Raw genomic sequence first — 19,941 nt, forward strand, 5'->3', positions numbered from 1 at the left:
GTTATTCCTACCAAAGTGAATTACCTCACACTTCTCCGTAGCCCAATCCATCACGTAAACCAGCCTCCCATCCATTGACTCTGTCTACATTTCCCACTGCCTCGGCAAAGCAGCCAGCATAATTAAGGACCTTCTCCCTTCCACTTTCTTCCATCAGAAAAAGATACAAAAGTCTGAGGTCACGTACCAAACAACTAAGGAACAGCTTCTTCCCTGCTGCCATCAGAGTTTTGAATGGATCTACGCTGCATGTAGTTGATCTTTCTCTACACCTTAGCTGTGACCTTAACACCATATTCTGTACTCTCTCGATTCCTTCTCTGTGAATGAGTATGTTCTGGCTGTATAACATGCAAGAAACAATACTTTTCATTGTATACTAATATATGTGACACTAATAAATCAAATCAAATCAAATATTGTAATGTAAGCTAAACTATGGCCTATTTGTGTATAGCAATAAGGTCACTTCTTGGCCTTTTGGCTCAGATCAAGCCCAAGATGGGTTGCAATGCCTTATCGTGCCAGCATGGATCATGTCTGCTCTCTTGTGGGGACCATGAGTTGGATTCAATTGGAATTTGGTTTTTGGAGCCAGCAGGGAGATGGATTTGGTCTAATCTGCGCATTGGCTTTGTAGTTTTAAAAATATATAAGTTTTAAAGAAATTATAAATTATAAAAAAGAGACATAATGAGCAGATGATCTTAATTTTTAGGTGTTGAGTTGAGGGATAATTATAGATTAAGATACCAAGGAGAACTCTTCAAAATAGTGGCTTGGGCTTTTTAATGTCCACTTGAGAAGACAGATAAGGCCTTGATTTAGTATCTCATCTGAATGATGGCACCCCTGATTTTACAGCATTTCCTGAGCAGTACACTGGAGCACCAGCTTTGTTTTTATTTCCAGAGTGGGACTTGAACCTACAACATTTTAATCCCGAGACTGTTACCAACTTTGCCATGGCTGACTGTGAAACAGGCAAGGCTGCTGATAAATGGTATTATAGGGTGTGGATCATTCTTCTTTACATATGAATGTTAGACTATGCCAACCACTTTGCTCTATGAAGGAATGTTCAATGTACTTACAACCACTTGTCCATTTGAAGGTTGTCCAGCCATCTTTCACTGCACACTTGTAAACGATCAGTTAGGATGGGCACATCGATATAGTGTGCAGATCATAGAACACACTGCTGATGTACACACCGGTTGGTTTGCGCATCCCCAGCCTCTTCAAGCTCAGTAAATCAGTGACAAGTAAATCAATAATTCGAGAAGACAGTTTTCTCCTGGTAAAGCTGTCACTGTTGCCTCTCCTGCTATGTTTAATATTTGTTGTTAAGCGTAAGAAGAAGGGATCAAGATGCAATGATTCGGTTGGTGACAATTTCTTCCTTTGGTGTATTTTTGACTAAGCGGTATGTGGAATCCACTTCACATCAAACTGTTGTTTCCACCTGTATAACATGTTCTGCTGTATCCTTGTTTACATCCTGATCTCTTTACCAGCATTATCCAAACATCTCCTGCACTGTTACCACGTACAATCATCTTCCTTCACCTCCGGCATCTCACTCAAGTTATACAATTTCCTCCAGGTCCTCGGAGGCAGACGCTGAGTTTCTTTGTTCTCCCCTACATAGATGCTCCAAGACAACCTTTCAAGACATGGGAAAAGATGAGTGTAGGACTCTATATCATGTCCAGTCCAGAAACTGGCCCTGTGATCTAACCACTCAGTCATTCCACACACGTAACATGCAATTTACAAACTCATCATTTACATTGAGTAACTGATAAGGCAGTTGTTTAAGAAACATTAAAGCATCATTATTACCCACTTGCCACTTCTCATTGATTTTTTTTGTTCTATCCCATAATTTAGTTACATCGCAGTGCACTCACTGACACACACACCTCTCTGTCTCTCTCTTACAGGACAAGATGGTACACAGCCGAGGGCCGCAGCACCAAGGATAGTCATACCAGCACGTTCTCACCACATGGAGTACTTAGGTCTTGCCACCATTGCAATGGCCTTGACTGAGGCCTGGCCAACGGTGAATCTGAAAGGATTTGTTTCAACCTAATCATCCGTCTCACATCACACTGCTATCTCACATTCTCTTCTGATTTACAACCTACAGCTGGCTATATGAACATCTTGGATGCATAATTCTAAGGGGTGACCTTATTCAAACATATCTCCCAAAAAATATTAAGTCCTCAATGGAAAACAGGAGCTTCCCTGCCTATTTTCTGGATGAGTTTAGTTTAACGAACCTCCAGGATTCTGTGCATCACGGAGTCCCTAACATATTTCACTCTGGTAGTGGGCTGGGGCCTAATCCCACTCGAGAGGCGGGCATCAGCACGCGGAGTGGGTACAGCGCATACGCTGATCTGTTGGTGAGGAGATTGGCGCATGCACACTGGTCCACCTCCCCCAACCCCTAATCACCAGCATCCCAATTCCTTCCAGGCCCCCCCTCAACTGATTGCTGGCCTCCTCACCCCACCCCCAGGCCAGCCTCAATCACCAGCCTCCTATGGCCAACTTGTCCCCCAACTCCACATGGCCAGCCCCATTTCATCCCCCCCAGCCATGTGCAGCCCCCATTGCCATCCTTCCTCTCAATCCGGCCAATCTCTAATGCACAGTGAGCAGCAGGTCCCCCCCGCCCACCAGCATTGATTCTGGGCCCACAGAACGCCCTGCCATCAATAGGCTCCGCTGCCTTGGCATTGCCTGATGCCAGGCTGGCACTTACCCTGCCCCCGACCTCCTGGGGGGTGAGCTCAATGACCTCTGTCCCCATCGGTGGGGATCCCCCATTGATGGGGATGAGCTTTAATCCCCGCTGGTGGAACCTCTCCTGGTGGAGTGCGGGGGGAGACATGAGTGAGCCTGGGCTCAGTAATGATATGGGGATGTGCAGTTCCATATTGTAATCCATCTCACACTGATTTCCAACTCAAGATTGATGGTCTGGGAAGGCGCTACCAGCTTGATGCCAGTCGCGAATCCCACTACAGGCCTCCTGCTGATGTCTTTCAGCTGAAGTAGCTCAGTGGGCTGGAAGAACCATCCCAATATCCTAAGGGGACTTGACAGGGTGGACGGAGAGACGATTTCACTCGTGGAAGAGCCTTGAACAAGGGGACATAACCACAAGATAAAGCATCAGTCATTTAAAACTGAGATGCATAGAAATTTCTCTTGGTGAATCTCTGGAATTCTCTGCCCCAAAGGGTGGTGCAGGCTGGATCATTGGAAGTATTTAAAATGGAGGTGGGTAAATGTTTGCTAGATCGAGAAATAGAAGGAAATGGGGAAATGGCACAGAAAAGGAGCTGAGGCCAGCATAGATCAGCCATGATCGGATTGAATGGTGGGGCAGGCTTGAAGGGCCTGGTGGCCAACTCCTGCTTCTCCTTCTTGTGTTGCGTTCTCGTGTGTTCCTACTTCCTCCTCTTCTCCTCACCTTACACTTGTGCGCAGGAGTTCCGCTGCAGAGGACTCAGATGAGCGCATTAATGGAGCTGCCTGCTGGAGGAGGTTGGTGGGCATGCACGCTGAGTTGTTAGGCGTACTGGGAGTTTATCACAGAGCCTGCTGTCACTGTCAAGGAAACTGGAGGAGTCCAGCATTACCCTGGCACAGGGTTCACTCAGACTATTTGATCATCGTGGAAGCTGTGGCTAATTCCCTGAGAGTTGTGGACTCAGTCTGGTTGTAATATTCGCTAGTGAGTGTATCAGCTTGCTCCACTGCACTAAGAGAAGCCACCCAACACTAGTGTGTTGTAGGGGAAGCTCAGACTGAAGCCAGGGAAGTTCAGACTGCTGCCCAGAAGGCAGAGTGTGCAAAGGGACATTTCTCACAGCTAGCAACCTGTTCTTCAACAGATTATTAAGATTGCAGAGGTGCTTCCCTATGAGAATGGTAGTGGCGTTGTGGACCGTTACTACATCTCAGCATTACAACATTTCTGCTCTCACCACTGCCCCTCCACCTGCACCCCCGTCCATCAGCCACTCCTGTCCGTTTATCCCAATGTCGTGGTGCAGTCTGAAGCTGAAGAACTTTTAGGGATAGAATTTCTGGAGGGCATCCTGAAAGACCACCTTCCCTGCAGCCAATGAGCAGGAGCTGTAGAGCAGGCAGAGACTCTTGGGAAACAGGCACGATGGAACACACCCAAACCTCCATCAATGTGCCATAAACATGACAATCATGTGATTGGTTAAGAAAATGCTGGCTCTTTATCTGAAGATAAGACTATGTACAGACAATGTTAACTCGAAGGCTATGTCTAACGTCTGGCATCTACACCTGCTGCTGCATTCTGAGTACAGAGTCCTAGGACTTCCACATCACAGCCTGTTTCAGTGGTAGTGATTGAGAACACTTTAAGATAGGTACCTTTAAAGGTACATTCTCATCATATCACAGCAAGCACGGGGGCACATGGAATTTGGAAAAGATGTTTTTTAATGACTTTTGTTTCAGGACTGTAATCAAGGGGACTTAGTGATCCCCTGTATTGAGGGGTAGGTAAGGTACAGAGCGGTTGATGGAATTTGGGGCTCTATTCACTGGGACCACAGTCAGATTATCCAATCACAGATTGTCCAATAAGGAAAATGATGTGTTGGTTTTCTCTTTCCTTTCTCCTTATCCTCATTTTTCTCCTCCCGCTCTTGCTCATCCTCTTCTTCTTCCTCCAGCTCGTCCTTTTCCCCAGCTTTCTCCCGCATATCTTTTGGCAAAGGCTGTGCCTTCACGATGCCAAATTTGTACTGGGTGCAACAGACCATACTGAATTGTCAAACTTACTCTGGAGAGTGCTGAAAGGCTCCTCGAGAGCAATTCAGGCATTGCTTTCAGTGGTCTATTCAATGATATTTTGTGTGGTAACGTGGTGCTTGTTAAATGCATGAGGTTCATGTATGGTTGGGTTGTGTGCGGGTATCTTGAATCAATGGACAGCACTCTGCTTTGGTGTGAGGCCCAAATACTAATGGCCCAGTGGGCTGAAGGAAGGCATTATTACAGCTGCCAGGACAGCAGCCACTCAGCTACATAATGTACTTATGGTTGCAAACAAATTGTACATTCAGAGAGTGGAATGCTTTGAGGTTGTGGTACATCCCTGATTTAGCTGTGACACACACACAAATCCAAGTGTGTGCCGTCAATGGCATTCTGCACCATGGAGAAGCTGGCTAACCTGGTGAAGCCATGTGCATGCTCCACCACAACCCAACCACACATGATTCTTATTGGCAGCTGGTTACAAATATTGTCCAAAATATACGCAGCATGGATCATTAATAAATCTTTACATACCGTATGCCAGGAGAAGACAATATATTGAAATCCCCTCTGGCCAGACAGAAGGGCTTTATCATTTTACTTGGACCTTGGTGATTGTTTGGTGAATTGATTGGTGAATCTTAAAAGGGGAAAATAATATTCATGATTGAAGAGGGGGGTTATATTGGGGAGTGGGTGGGGAGGAGGGCAGGAATTAGGGGCATGGGAACTGGACCCATGATTTCTCTCCCTGATCCTGGCAGGAGATATCTGCGCCCTTCTATATCCTGGCCTTTTGTACATACTAAATTTCATGGCTCCAGATTGGTGGATGTGACACCAGCTCCCTGGGCTCGAATCTCTAGAATTCCTTCTCCAAAGCTCTCTGCCCCTCTACCTCACTCTGCCTCTTTCAGAAGTCTTACCTCCTTGACCCAGCTTTTGCCCAGGTATCTGCTCCAGTGGCTCTGATATAGAATCATAGAATAGATTCCCTACAGTGTAGAAAGAGGCCATTTATCCCATCGAGTTTGCACCGACCACAATCCCAGCCAAGCCCTACCCCCCATATCCCTACACATTTACCCGCTAATCCCTATAACCTATTCATCTCAGGGCACTAAGGGGAATTTTAGTATGGCCAATCAACGTAACCTGGACATCTTTGGACTGTAGGAGGAAACTGGAGCATCAGGAGGAAACCCACGCAGACACGAGGAGAATGTGCAAACTCTACACAGACAGTGACCCGAGCCGGGAATCGAACCCAGGTTCCTGGAGCTGTGAAGCAGCAGTGCTAACCACTGTGCTACTGTGCCGCCCATGGGGGCTCCTTATGGGGCTTGGTGTAAAGTTTTGGTTGCTAATGTTTCCCTGAAATGCCTTGGCAGGTTTTATTGCATCACACTATAGGTGGGATTTTACATCTCGCCCAACCCCAGCCCCCCACTCCCCACCCCCCCACCACCCACCTCAGCACCCCCTCCCCTAACATGGTGTGTTTTGGGGCGATGGAGGCAGCCCGCTATTGGCTAGTGGCAGAAATTCAGGGAGGGCGCTGTGAAGAGGGTTCCTGGCGCCCTCTCCATGATGGGAGATCACAGTCGATGCAGGGTTGGAAGATCCAGCTGGCTGGAAGATCTGGAAAATCCCACACAACGAGCGCGACTTTCCAGACGCTCAAGCCCCAAAAGCCACCTGAGGTTCATAACCCGCTTGTTACAATTCCCATGGCGGGCAGGATGGGAAAATTCTGTCAAATAATTGTTACTGAGACCATTAGGAAATTTGCGTCAAAAAAAACCAAGTTAAATCAAGAAGTGAACACTAAATTGAGTAGCACAATAGAACAAACCATTTTAGTAATGAGATGTGAAATGTGTGTAGTGAATGTAATTTTTGCAATTGATTGACAGTCCTATCGTTTCAGGATTATTGCTATCTTTCCCAATGGAGTAATGATTTTGCACCGGCTGATAGTGATCACATCACTTCTGTTTGCAGAGCGATATGCTGGCAGGGTAGCTGGGATTACCCTCACCTCACCGTCCCGTCCTCTCCTCTTTCTGCTTCCTGGCAGTTCAAGGTGAAACTGGTTTTATCTAGCCTGCTCACATTGCCCGACAAATGGAAATTGTGAATCAAATCAATCGAGGCCAATATTAATAAAGCTTAGCACTTTCTATATCTGACATATCTGCTGATAATGAGTGAGCAGCGCAGACTCACAAGTAATTATTGCAACACAAGTGCCAAAAACATTTGTAAAAGTCCTGTGGAATCTTCAACAAGTTCAGAAACACCGGTGGAAAATAATATCATCCAGGACTTCAATGTTTGACTATTTAGTAGTTTATTTCTTGGGAAAAAAATGTGAATAATCATATCATAGAATCGTACAGTGCAGAAGAGGCCCTTCAGCCCATCAGATCTGCACTGACACATTAGAAACACCTGAACTCCTACCTAATCCCATCTGCCAACACTTGGCCCATAGCCCTGAATGTTATGATGTACCAACTACTCATCCAAACACTTTTTAAAGGGTGTGAGGCAACCCACCTCTACTACCCTCCCAGGCGGTGCATTCAAGAATGTCGTCACCCTCTGGGTAAAAAAGCTTTTCCTCACATCCCCCTAAACCCCTCACCTTAAGCCTATGCCCCTTGTAACCAACCCTTCAACTAAGGGTCAGTCACGCTCCTTAAGTTGCTCCTTACCCACTCTGCTCACCTCTCTGATAATCTTGACCTCGATCAGGTCACCCCCTCAGTCTTCTCTGCTTCAACAAAAACAACACAAGACTATCCAACCATTCCTCATTACATAAATGTTCCATCCCAGGCAGCATCTCGGTGAATCTCCTCTGCATCCCCTCCAGTGTGTTCACACCCATTCAATCCATCATGAAAGTTAAGTTTTTAGGTATTATAGGTGGGATTTTACAGTGTGAGGTTCCAAACAGAGAATCTAGTGCGGGATCCCACTATAATGGCAGGCAGGACAGGTGGCACCAGAGATGCCCACCAATGTGCCACCGTGATGCCTCACAGTGCCAGGTACCCGGGCTTGATTCCTGGCTTGGGTAACTGTCTGATGGAGTCTGCACATTCTCCCCATGTCTGTGTGGGTTTCCTCCAGGTGCTCCGGTTTCCTCCCACAGGCCGAAAGACGCGCTGGTTAGGTACATTGGCCATGCTAAATGCTCCCCTAGTGTACCCGAACAGGTGCCGGAGTGTGGTGACTAGGGGATTTTCACAGTAATTTCATTGCAGCATTAAGGTAAACCTACTTGTGACTAAAAAATTAACTTTCACCACATTCTCTCAAAATGGGAGAATTCTGCCTGAAGAGGCACCATGGGCGTTCTCCCCGTGTCTACGTGGGTTTCCTCTGGGTGCTTCGGTTTCCTCCCACAATCCAAAGGTGTACGGGTTAGGTTAATTGACCATGATAAAATTTCCCCTTAGTGTCAGGGGGATGATGGGGTTATATGGAGATAAGGCCTGAGTGGGCTTGTTGTTGGTGCAGACACGATGGGCTGAATGGCCTCCTTCTGCGCTATAGCAATTCCACGGAGAAGATGAACTACTTACAATCTTCATGATTCTATTTAGAAGGTTTTGTTTCAGCATTGGCATTGTTTCAGTCCCAAATGGGGGTGAGCCTGATTTTAATATATTTCCATAAATTTAAATATAATTATGCATCCCGTCACCAAATTATCCCCCCCCCATTAAATTTTCATACCTCGCTGACGTTCTTAGCAAGTTAACCCCATCATAAACCTGTCAAGGGGATCCCTCTGGGGGCACCATGGTCAATTTAGTCACTGGGGAGAGGGACATGGTCCTAGAGGGCCAGGGACTTGTTGGGGGGGGGGGGGGGGTTACCCCCTGGGTATTCCCAGCCTGACACTGCCAGCGTGGGGCCCCCCGCACTGCCCAAGGGGCAAAGTACCAACGCCCAGGAGGCATCTTGGCAATGCCCACCAGGCATGGGGCAATGCCAAGGGAGCAGAGCCTATTGGGTCAAGGCCTGATGGGGGGTGTAGGGCCTCTGGAGGGAGAGCGATGGGGGTCCTTGTGCCATCTGCAATTGGGCTGAATGACAGAGGGAGAAGACCAGCTATTGGGGCTTGGCAGAAGATGGGGGGTAGGTTCACCCTGCTGGGGGTGGGTCAGGTCTGCAGGGGCGGGTGTCGGGGCTGCAGGGCGGGGGAGGGATGGGAAACGAGACATTGAGACAGGTTGGGGTCAGGGGGGCCTGGACATGTTTGGTGGGCCAGTGATTGGCCCATGGGGAGTCAGAGAGACAGCGATGAGAGGTCACGGGGCTGGCCAACGATCGAGCTGGTCGGCAATCGAGAGGTCGGCAGTGCGGGGCCATTGCGTACGTGCTGATCTCGTGCTGATAGATCAGCGCATGTGCAGTGGCTCACTCAGCGCTATGCTGCTGGTCTCTCCAACGGGGATAGGCCCCACCCACTGAATTTCAGCGAGATTTATGCTGAGGCACTCTGCAGTGCACAGAGTGTGGGAGATTCACTTTTGAAGCTCCTGCTGAAAAAAACAGAATGATTTACTCCAGTTTTTACGCAAATTTGACGCTTAGAATCTTTTGGGAGAATCGCACCCATTGTTGTTTTTCCCTTCAATGGCTGAACAAGAATTATTGCAGCTACGCAATGAATCTTGTGGCTGGAAATTCACTTTTTCAACGTGACTTGCATTAATCAAGACAAATCAGAAGAAAAAAAATGTCTTCAGCCTGAAGCGACCTGCAATAGCTTGCTGGGAGATAGCCTTTGTCTTATTTAATAGGCAGTCCCAAATTTTTGTGTTACTTTGTCACTAGCATCGGGTAACTGTTCATCAAGATCTCCACATCCACCAACTGTCCTGATCCAATTTTACCCGCCGATGATTTACCCCAAGTTCTGAGTTTCTGTCAGTTTTCCAAATGTCCAACTGGCGACGAGTAAGGAGATAAATCAAAGATTTTGATTTGATTTAATTTGATTTGATTCTTATTGTCACTTGTATTAGTATACAGTGGAAACTATTGTTTCTTGAGCACTACACAGACAAAGCATACCATTTGTAGAGAAGGAAAGGAGAGAGTGCAGAATGTAGTGTTACAGTCATAGCTAGGGTGTAGAGAAAGGTCAACTTAATGCGAGGTAAGTCCATTCAAAAGTCTGATGGCAGCAGGGAGGGAGCTAATCTTGAGTCGGTTGGTACGTGACCTCAGACTTTTGTATCCTTTTCCCAACGGAAGAAGATGGAAGAGAACATGTCTGGGGTCCTTGAATATGTTGGCCGCTTTTCCAAGGCAACTGGAACTACAGTCAGTGTCAATAGATGGGAGGCTGGTTTGAGTGATGGACTGGGCTTCATTCATGACCTTTTGTAGTTTCTTGTAGTCTTGGGCAGATCAGGAGCCACACCAAGTAAAGGCTGTTTGGTGAGATGGTATCAATAATCTGTTGGCGGGAGTTGAGTGAGGGAGGAGGGAGCAGGTGAGGTGGGGTGGGTGCAGTGGGTGGGGGCAGTTGTACGTTCTCACGAGTTAGTGCTTTCTTGGGACCAAATGATATTTGTTGGGATTTGACATTCTCGGTGGAAATATCAGGGGTATAATTGCCAGGTTCATTGCGTGCGTTTCTGAGTATAATCCCCAGTCTGGGAGCTAAATTATATTGCAAGATGACATTCATTTTGTCATTTTTTTCTTAGAAAAGGTCAGACTCTTCAAAGAGGTATTAATTTTTGAAGTAGTTAAAAGTCAAAGTCTTCTGTTAGTCAAATCCTGCAATTTTATATGTTTAAATGATGCCAATAATTTAGAATCCTTTGTTTGGAGTTAACACCATAAAATTTTATTCTCCTCACAAGTTGATTTCTGGAGCATCGTTTCTGTCACATGCTGACCAACAACAATTTTCAGCAACAAATGGGCCTGAACTCTCCGAGATTGCAGAAGGATATAAAAGCAACTTTCATGTCCCACCCAATCTCCACTGGGGTTCAGGTCATCCATTTTGTTGATCTTCTAAGCACATTCAAGATGATGCCCATATAAATAGTTTTTACCTCTCTCCCACCCACCTCCCCCTCCCCTTACATCTGTCCCCTTTCATCTGTCACAGTTTACCCTCTGATTTCAGCTTCTCTGCCATTTGGCCATTCACACCTTCTAGTCTATCTATGTGCTGCCATTAGCAGCCTTTCCCCTGTTTTTGTGGCTATGATTCATCTTTCATTTCGTCACCCACAAAGTTAGAATTAAAGTTAAAGTATTTTTAATTAGTCACAAGTAAGGCTTACATTAAGAATAAAGTTACTGAGAAATTCCTCGAGTTGCCACAGTCCCGCACCTGTTCTGGCCAATGCACCTAACCAGCACGTCTTTCAGACTGTGGGAGGAAACCGGAGCACCCGGAGGAAACCCATGCAGACATGGGGAGAACATGCAAACTCCGCACAGGCAGTGACCCAAGCTGGGAATTGAACCCGGGTCCTTGGCGCTGTGAAGCAGCAGTGCTAACCACTGTTACTGCCCGCATACACAGTATACACAGTATAAATATCTCTTGCTTTCTATGCCTTTTAGCTTTGACAAAGTCATCTGGACTTGAAACGTCAGCTCTTTTCTCTCTTTACAGAGCTGCTGAGATTTTCCAACATTTAATCTTTTGGGTGAAAGAAAATGTCCAACCTTCCAGCTGTCAATCCATCGAAGGTTTAATTAAACATTCTTATTATTGTGGCAGAAACAGAAAAATGCCGGAAAATCTCAGCAGGTCTGACAGCATCTGTGGAGAGAGAGTAGAGACAATATTTCGAGCTGAGATGACCCTTCGTCAGAGCACTATTTTCTGTTTTTGTTTCAGATCCCAGCACCCGCTGTATTGTGTATTAATCTCTATTATTGTTATAATCTTAACTTTCAGCTTTTCCTTGTGAAGTGAGCTTCTGTTAGAAGTAGACAATAAGATTGATTTTGTGATTGACATCTGCAGTTGGGATGTGAGAGGCTCAGAGGCTTTGTATCTCTGTTTATTTGGACAGATTTTGTATGTGGGCGAGATCATGTCAATTGGAATATAATATGAAAAAATGTGAGGTAATCCACGTTGGTAGATACGCAGATTATTTCCTAACTAGTAAGAAATTAGACCATGTAATTGTACAAATGAACTTGGGTGTCCTTGTCCATAAATCACTGAAGATGAGCATGCAGGGGCAGCAAGCTGTTGGGAAGGTTAATGAAATGTTAGCCTTCATCACAAGAGGATTTGAGTACAGGAATAGTGAAGTTTTGCTTCAATTATTTAGGAGCTTGGTCAGACAGCATCTGGAGTACTGTGTGTAGTTTTAGTCCCCTGACCTCAGAAAGGATGTTATTGCCATAGAAGGGGTGTAATGAATGTTCACCAGACTTGTTCCGGGGATGGTGGGACTGTCTTACAAAGAAAGATTGTGCAAACTAGGCATATATTCTCCAGAGCTTCGAAGAACAAGAGGCGATGTCATTGAAACCTACAAACTACATAGAGCAATAGACAGGGTAGATGCATGAAAAATAATCCCATTGAATCTCTGCAATGCAGAAGGAGGCCTTTCAAGCAATCGGAAATAATCCCATCCAGGCCCTATCCCCATAACCCTTATTATTTACCCTGTGAATCCCCCTGACATTTAGGGACAATTCAGCTTAACTGATCAACTTAAACCACACATCTTGGGAGGAAACCCACGCAGACATGGGGGAAATGTACAAACTCCACACGGATGGTGACCCGAGACCCAAATTGAACCTGGGACCTTGGAGCTGTGAGGCAGCAGTGCCAACCACCGTGCCATTGTGCCGTCCTTGGTTGGAAAGTCTAGAACGAAGAGGCACAATCTTAAAATATGAGGATGCCACTTAGGATTGAGATGAGGAGGAATTCCTTTACACAGAGGGTTGTGAATCTTTGGAATTCTCTACCCTGGGGAAGTTCAGTCATTGAGTACGTGTAATGATGGATTGATAGATTTCTGATTAACAATAATGCAACGAGTTGAGGGGATAGTGGGTGTATAAGGCACTGAAGTGTCCGATCAGCCATGATGGCATTGAGTGGTGGAGTAGACTCAGTGGGCTGAATGGCTACAATTTCCAAACCTGCACCTTGTGAATTTTCCTCCTTTGGACTCCTTCAGTAAGAGGATAAATCCTCCTGAACCTCCTGAGGTTAATGGAAGGAAGAAGAATTGCTATGGAGCTGGTTGTCAAATCTCCAAGGCACAGCCTCTCATGCAAGTAAAAGAAGAAAAAGAATGGGTTTGGATGAACAAAATTGGATGCTGAAGAAATGGGAAAGAGCGCCTCCAGCTGGCAAGTATGTGGAGGGAAGGGAGAATGTAGGGAAGAAAAAGGGTTGGAGTTTAGAGAGGGGGAGTGACTGTGATGATGATCTCAAATATTTTGAAAGACTACTGTGGCCAGCATAGTGGCACAGTTAGCACTGCTGCCTCACAGCACCAGGGACCCAGTTAAAATCTAGCCTCGGATCACTGTCTGTGAGGAGTCTGCACATTCTCCCCACGTCTGCGTGGGTTTCCTCCGGGTGCTCCAGTTTCTTCCCATACTCCAAAGATGGGCGGGTTAGGTTGATTAGAATCATAGGCACCTACTGTACAGAAGGAGGCCATTTGGCCCTGTCAAGCCTGCACTGACCACCCAGGCCCTAGCCCCATAACACTATGCACTTACTCTAGCTAGTCCCCATGACACAAAGGGACAATTTGGTATGGCCGATCCATCTAACCATTGGTCATGCTAAATTCCCCCTCAGCATCAGGGAGATTAGCAGGATAAAAACGTGGTGTAATGGGGAAAGGGCCTGGGTGAGATTGTTGTCGGTGCAGGCTCGATGGGCCGAATGGCCTCTTTCTGCACTGTAGAGTCTCCATGATTTTATGCATGTCGCGAAGAAAAGAAATCTCTAACACAGGGCTGCTTCGATCTTGCTTCCTGGCTGCTTTTAACAGTAAGCAGATATACTTTCCCGACACCTTTTTCACTCTGAGGGGTTAAGGCACTCCGACAGAAAATGTAACGCAATAACATTGAAAATGCCTCCCACCGATTGTTAAGCGGTAATGTAATGATAAAATATGCCACTGGCTTTAATATTGTGATGTTTAATTCAAGCAGAATCTGAACTTCACTTGTGGAGGAAGCTTGATTTCCTTTCCCGCCTGATGATAAATAATTAGCCTGTGTATCAGGTTCAAAGACAAAATTCTGCCAAAGTATTTGTCAGCTCTTTTCAAAAGTAATTGGAGAGGAGCTTGGCTGCCAGCGATATTTCCTGATGGCAGATCGATGCAGAAGCACATTAACCTGATCAGTTCACAATTTTTTCTTTGTTATGACTGCATAATCAGGCCTCCAAATCAATACATCACTCCTTTTCGCACAAGAGATTGAGTGATAGGGAAGTATATTATCCACCGCTCTCATCTACTTTTCAATTCAGGTTTCAGTCCTTGCCTGTGGTAATGAAATTAGCTGAAAGCGTAGTAATTCCATCCATCAAAGGAATTTCCCCTATGATTCCGACCGGCAATAATAGATCTCTATTCCTTGTTACGCTTGGCAAAGATCATTAGAATTTGTCTGAATAAAATCAGCAGAGATGACGGCGAACTCCGCCTTTATAAGTTTGGTGAAATGTCTTGAATGACCTCGAAAACTGTCACTCCATCTGAAGCCCATAAATCAATGTTATAAATCTATTAATCCATTTGGTATTCTCTTTGTCAGCCGCGATTTTACTCATTTTGAAGTTAAAAGCTTGTTTTTTTCTCCCCCCACTCCCCCCAACTGTCTTTTCTTTTCCACAGTGTTAGGCTAAACTGCTTCATAGAGGAGATCAAGAGAATGTTTCCTCCAAAGCCAAGTTAGAGTTCATAAAACCCTTACAGTGCAGAGGGAGGCCATTCAGCCCATCGAGGCTGCACCCGTCCACAACCCCGCCCAGGCCCTTTTCCCATTCCTGTAACCCCTACTAACATTGACCCTGCTAATCCTCCTGGCGCTAGGGTCAATTTAACATGGCGAATCAACCTAACTCGCACATCTTTGGAGTGTGGGAGGGAACTGGAGCACCCAGAAGAAAGCCATGCTGTCACAGGGAGAATGTGCAAACTCCACATAGACAGTGGCCCGAGGCTGGAATTGAACTCGGGTCCCTGGTAATGTGAGCAGAGTGCTAACCACTTTGCCACCAGTATTCAAGATCTTCTCCAACTGAGGGGGGAAATTAGCTGCAGGATCAGAGGTCTAGCCAGCCAGGTTGAGATCTGATGGGAACCCCTGTTCACCTTTTCACTGGGAGGCAATTGGTGGCATGAGTTTGATTCCCAGCTTGGGTCAGTGTGTGGAATCTGCATGTTCTCCCTGTGTCTGCGTGGGTTATCTCTAGGTGCTCAGGTTTCCTCCCACTGTCTGAAGGATGTGCTGGTTGGGTGCATTGGCCATGCTAAATTTTCTTTAAGTGTACCAGAACATGTGCTGGAGTGTGGCGACTAGGGGATTTTCACAGTAACTTCATTGCAGTGTCAATATAAACCTATTTGTAACATTACTAAGTAAACTTTAATTACAAAGTTTAAAGACATTTGCTTGGACAGTGTCAGGCCTCCAACTGTGTAAAGTCTCCTATCCTGTCCTGATTGTATCTAGCCCTACCAGGAGATCTGCTGTCATGATGTCTGTCCTACACTATCCTCACACATCACTAAGGCTCATCTGCAATCACTCTGTGATGTCTGTCATCCAACTACATCCATTCTGATCAGTCTTTCTGCTGCCCTTCACTTCACCCTCAAGAAGAGATCTCTGTATTTTCAGCTCTGATCAAACAGCCAAAATACCAACATTTTTTTTCCTGGGTGTTGCTTTTTAGACAAGAATAGAGGAAGCTGGAAAAACTCAGCAAAAGTGTCAGCATCTATCAGGAGAGACGTCCAGTAAATGTTGAGTACGGACCCTTTGTCGGTCAGAACCCTGCTTAGAGTTCTTTTTGCCCTTGCAATTTTAAGCATCTCTTCATTTCTCTTCTGGTCTGTTTGGAATTTTACGCATCTGACTTCACATCCATATTTCAAAAGCCTCTATTTTCTTCTTTATTTATTGTCCAGATTCAGGGGCTTTCAGGAAAGTGGATAGAATGTAACATCTTAAGAGTTTTCCTTGCTTCCAACTTGTGTTTCCTTGTTGTTAACACCTTCTCTTTCACAAGATTACTCCTGGCCATCTCTGTCCTTCCTCTGACTTTAGAATCACATCTATCATTGACAAACTTATCTGCATATTCCAGTGACATCATTCACTTCAACCTTCATTTCAATTCTGCCTGTTATAATTTAATGTCTATTTTATATGAATCAAGGCCCCAGCGCAGCGGAAATTTCTATTTGTGAGAACTGCCAGCCAATCAGAGGACACCAGCTCTCCATCGTTGGCAGCACCACTGGGAGTGGTGGCCACTGCTGGTAATACATGCGGGCTTCACTAGGAATCAGCACTGGATCCCTGGAGAGAGGCAAATGGGGTGGGGTAGGGATTGCGGGGAGAGGGCCACTGGCAAGGATGCAGAGGGTTGTTGATAGCAAGGGCAGGAGGATGATGGCTTTCAGTAGGCCTGAGTCCTTTATTAGGAACTGAATGCCTGTATATAATGGACCACCTTGGTAGGGGGTTTGATGTGTGGTTTTCTAGACTCAATCTTTTTGGCTACAACCAATTAAACTAAATCAAATTAACTGAGGGACAAATGAAAAGGGGCAGCTCCCAAAAAGAAGGCAACCGCCTGAAATAAAAAGCAAAGTGAAGGAGAAACTTAAAACATCAAAATAAAATATGATCAAAGGGTTTTGATTATACACCCGATCCCCTGCGGTGCTCAGCAGGCATGGAAGGCTATAGTTGCACAGAAGTCACATGCAAGTCTTGTTAAATCTCCGGGCTGCCATTAAATCTCAATGGGCTCAGGGATAATCAGTTCCAAAAAGCTTGTTAATTAACCAAATTGCCTTTCTACCACAGCAGACTGACTTTGTCTCTGGGAAAAGGGATTACCGTGAAATAGTCAACCTCCCTTTCTGAAGGAACGCTCGATTAAACTTTTGACTTGGGACTCTGAGACACACCTAAAAACCCTAACTTGTAGTTTATTGCAGTCTGCTCCAAACCTTCTCCTTCCTTTCCTTTATCCCTTTCTGTATTGTATGAGTGTGGACATTGCCAAACCCTTCTCCTGAGTTTTTGTATGCCGACCCCTTTTATCTTATTTTGTCTTGAGTTTGCTGTGCGAGTTATTCGCAGAGGATCCAAAGCAATGTGAGGTGTTAGCTTTTGTTCATTCAGCTGGTCACGTGCTCTCTTCTAGGAGTTTCCCAAAAACATAGGAGGAGGGTTTTGCAATGTCCACACTCATACAATATAGAAAGGGATAAGGGAAAGGAAGGAGCAGACTGCAACAAAATACAAGTTAGGGTTTTTAGATGTGTCTCAGAGTCTGGAGTCAAAAGTCTAATCGAACGTTCCTTCAAAGAGGAAGGTTGACTATTTCATGGTAATCTCTTTTCCAGAGACAAAGTCAGCTCGCTAGTGGTGGAAAGGCTAATTAACAAGCTGTTTGAAACCGATTATCCCTAAGCCCATTGGGATTTAATGGCAGCCCAGAGATTTAACAAGACTGGCATGTGACTCACAGAGTCAGAGAGGTTTATAGCTTGGAAACAGGCCCTTTGGCCCAATTTGTCCATGCCGCCTTTTTTTTCATAGATGTCACAGATGCACTCCTGTGCATCAATGGCCTTCCATGTCTGCTGGGCACCGCAGGGGATGGGGTGCATTATTGTCCCCTTTAATCACAAAATTGTCCATTTTGGAAAACAGGGAAAAAAAATTATAAAGTAGTCAGGCTGACAGAGATATGTATTTATACTCTATCCCAGCCCAACTAGAACAGTATCACAAAACAGAAATGCAAAAGGATTGGGGTGAGGACAGTAAGAAGCCTTGGTCAAAATGGTGACATTGTGGTTAGCACTACTGTCTCACAATGCCAGGACACAGGTTCAATTCCTGGCTTGGGTCACTATCCGTGTGGAGTTTGCACGCTCTCCCTGTGTCTGCATGGGTTTCCTCCGGGTGCTCTGGTTTCCTCCTACAGTCCAAAGATGTGCGGGCTAGGTGGATTGGCCATTCTAAATTGCCCTGTAGTGTCAGGGGGACGAGCCAGGATAAATGCATGGGGTTAGGGTCTGGGTGGATCGTGGTCGGTATAAACGTGATGGATTGAATGGCCTCCTTCTGCACTATAGGGTTCTATGATTCAATGAAAATATCTACAGCTTGCCAGATAGCAGTATGAGTGTGAAGTGTGACCAGAGAAGGTGCAGAAGGCACAATAACGAATGTTAATATATGTGTTATCCGGAATGTTCTCAATGAAGCTGGATACAATGGTTTCAGACACAGTTGTCCCCATAATGTGGAGCACTGTCTCCTCTGAAGGGCACAGGATTTGCAGGTATGCCTGTCCCCTTGTTGGTTTCCTGTGATTATTTGCGAACTTGGTTTGCAAAAGAGGACAAAGAATGCCACCGTATGTGTTGCAATGAGTTTGGCTAATGTGTGAGGACATTAAAATTAACAAGGCCCTTGGGGCCAAAATGGAAGTTGACATTTCCGTTCCTGTTCCCTTTCCAGCGTGGAAACATGGCTTCTCTCCTTTTTTTGGCCAGGGCTCCTGAGCTGCCTCTGAATATCCTTAATCCCTCCTTGTGGCCCACCGCTCCATTTGCTGCCTTCTCCCTTCCACCTCTTTGATGGTTTGAAGTGAAGACCAAGTTGCTTTAACCTCTCTCCCATTCTATTTCTCGTCACCGTCAACTGCATCCTGTGTCAAACCACTTGTTCGACATAATCATTGATAGAGCCTGTTGAGGATGCTTTTGATGTTGAAAGTCATGTTTAATTCCACATGCTTTGATCAGGAACCTGAGTTTGGCCCAGATTCATTTCAACATTTCAATCATTTGGTTGCATCTTTACCTACCTAAATGTTATTTGTCCGAAAGACTCGAAGTTACTATTGAACCGACTGACTCAGAGGCAAGAGTTCTATTACCATTAAGACATGCAGTCAAACCTTCTCAAACACGTTCCAAAAGGCTGGTGGCACAGTGGTTAGCACTGCTTTCTCATAATGCCAGGGACCTGGGTTCAATTCTCGGCTTGGGTCACTGTCTGTGTGGAGTCTACACGTTCTCCCCGTGTCTGCATGGGTCTGCTTCAGTTTCCTCCCACGGTCCAAAGATGTGTGAGTTACGTGGATTGGCTATACTAAATTGACCCTTACTGTCAGGGAGATGAACAGGGTGAATGCCTGGGGTTACGGGGATAGGGCCTTGGTGGGATTGTGGTTGGTGCAGACTCGATGGGTGAATGGCCTCCTTCTGCACTGTAGAATTCTATGACTAGTGCAACAGATACACAGGAACACAATCACCCGTAATCCTGACTTGGAAATATATCGCTGCTCCTTCACTGTTGCTGGGCCAAAGTCCTGGAACTCTCTAACTAACTGTGGATGTTTCTACACTACGTGGATTGCAGTGCTTCATGAAGGCAGCTCACAACCACCTTCTCAAGAACAATTAGGGATGGGTAATAAAAGCAGCTCTTGCCGACAACACCCACATCAATTGAATGAATAGAAACAGTTTAATTGAACTTAGACATAAAATGTCGGCGAATAAATGAATTTTACTGACACTTACCCTGTCCCTGCCTATTATAAATGTACGTCTCCATTTGCTTTTGAATTATTGCCATATTATCTTGTTTTTGTTGCCCATTACCTTGTTATATTTTATCTTTATGTTTTTTTAAAAAAAATTACACGTATACTTGCACTTCTTTCCTTTGTGGGGCGACATGGTGGCAGAGTGGTTGGCACTGCTACCTCAGAGTGCCAGGGGCCCGGGTTCAATTCCAGCTTTACGTGACTGTCCGTGTGGAGTTTGCACATTCTCCCCATGTCTG

The sequence above is a fragment of the Carcharhinus amblyrhynchos genome, chromosome 20, assembly GCF_965287045.1.
Source record: "Carcharhinus amblyrhynchos chromosome 20, sCarAmb.v2.hapA, whole genome shotgun sequence".
NCBI classification, from domain to species: domain Eukaryota; kingdom Metazoa; phylum Chordata; class Chondrichthyes; order Carcharhiniformes; family Carcharhinidae; genus Carcharhinus; species Carcharhinus amblyrhynchos.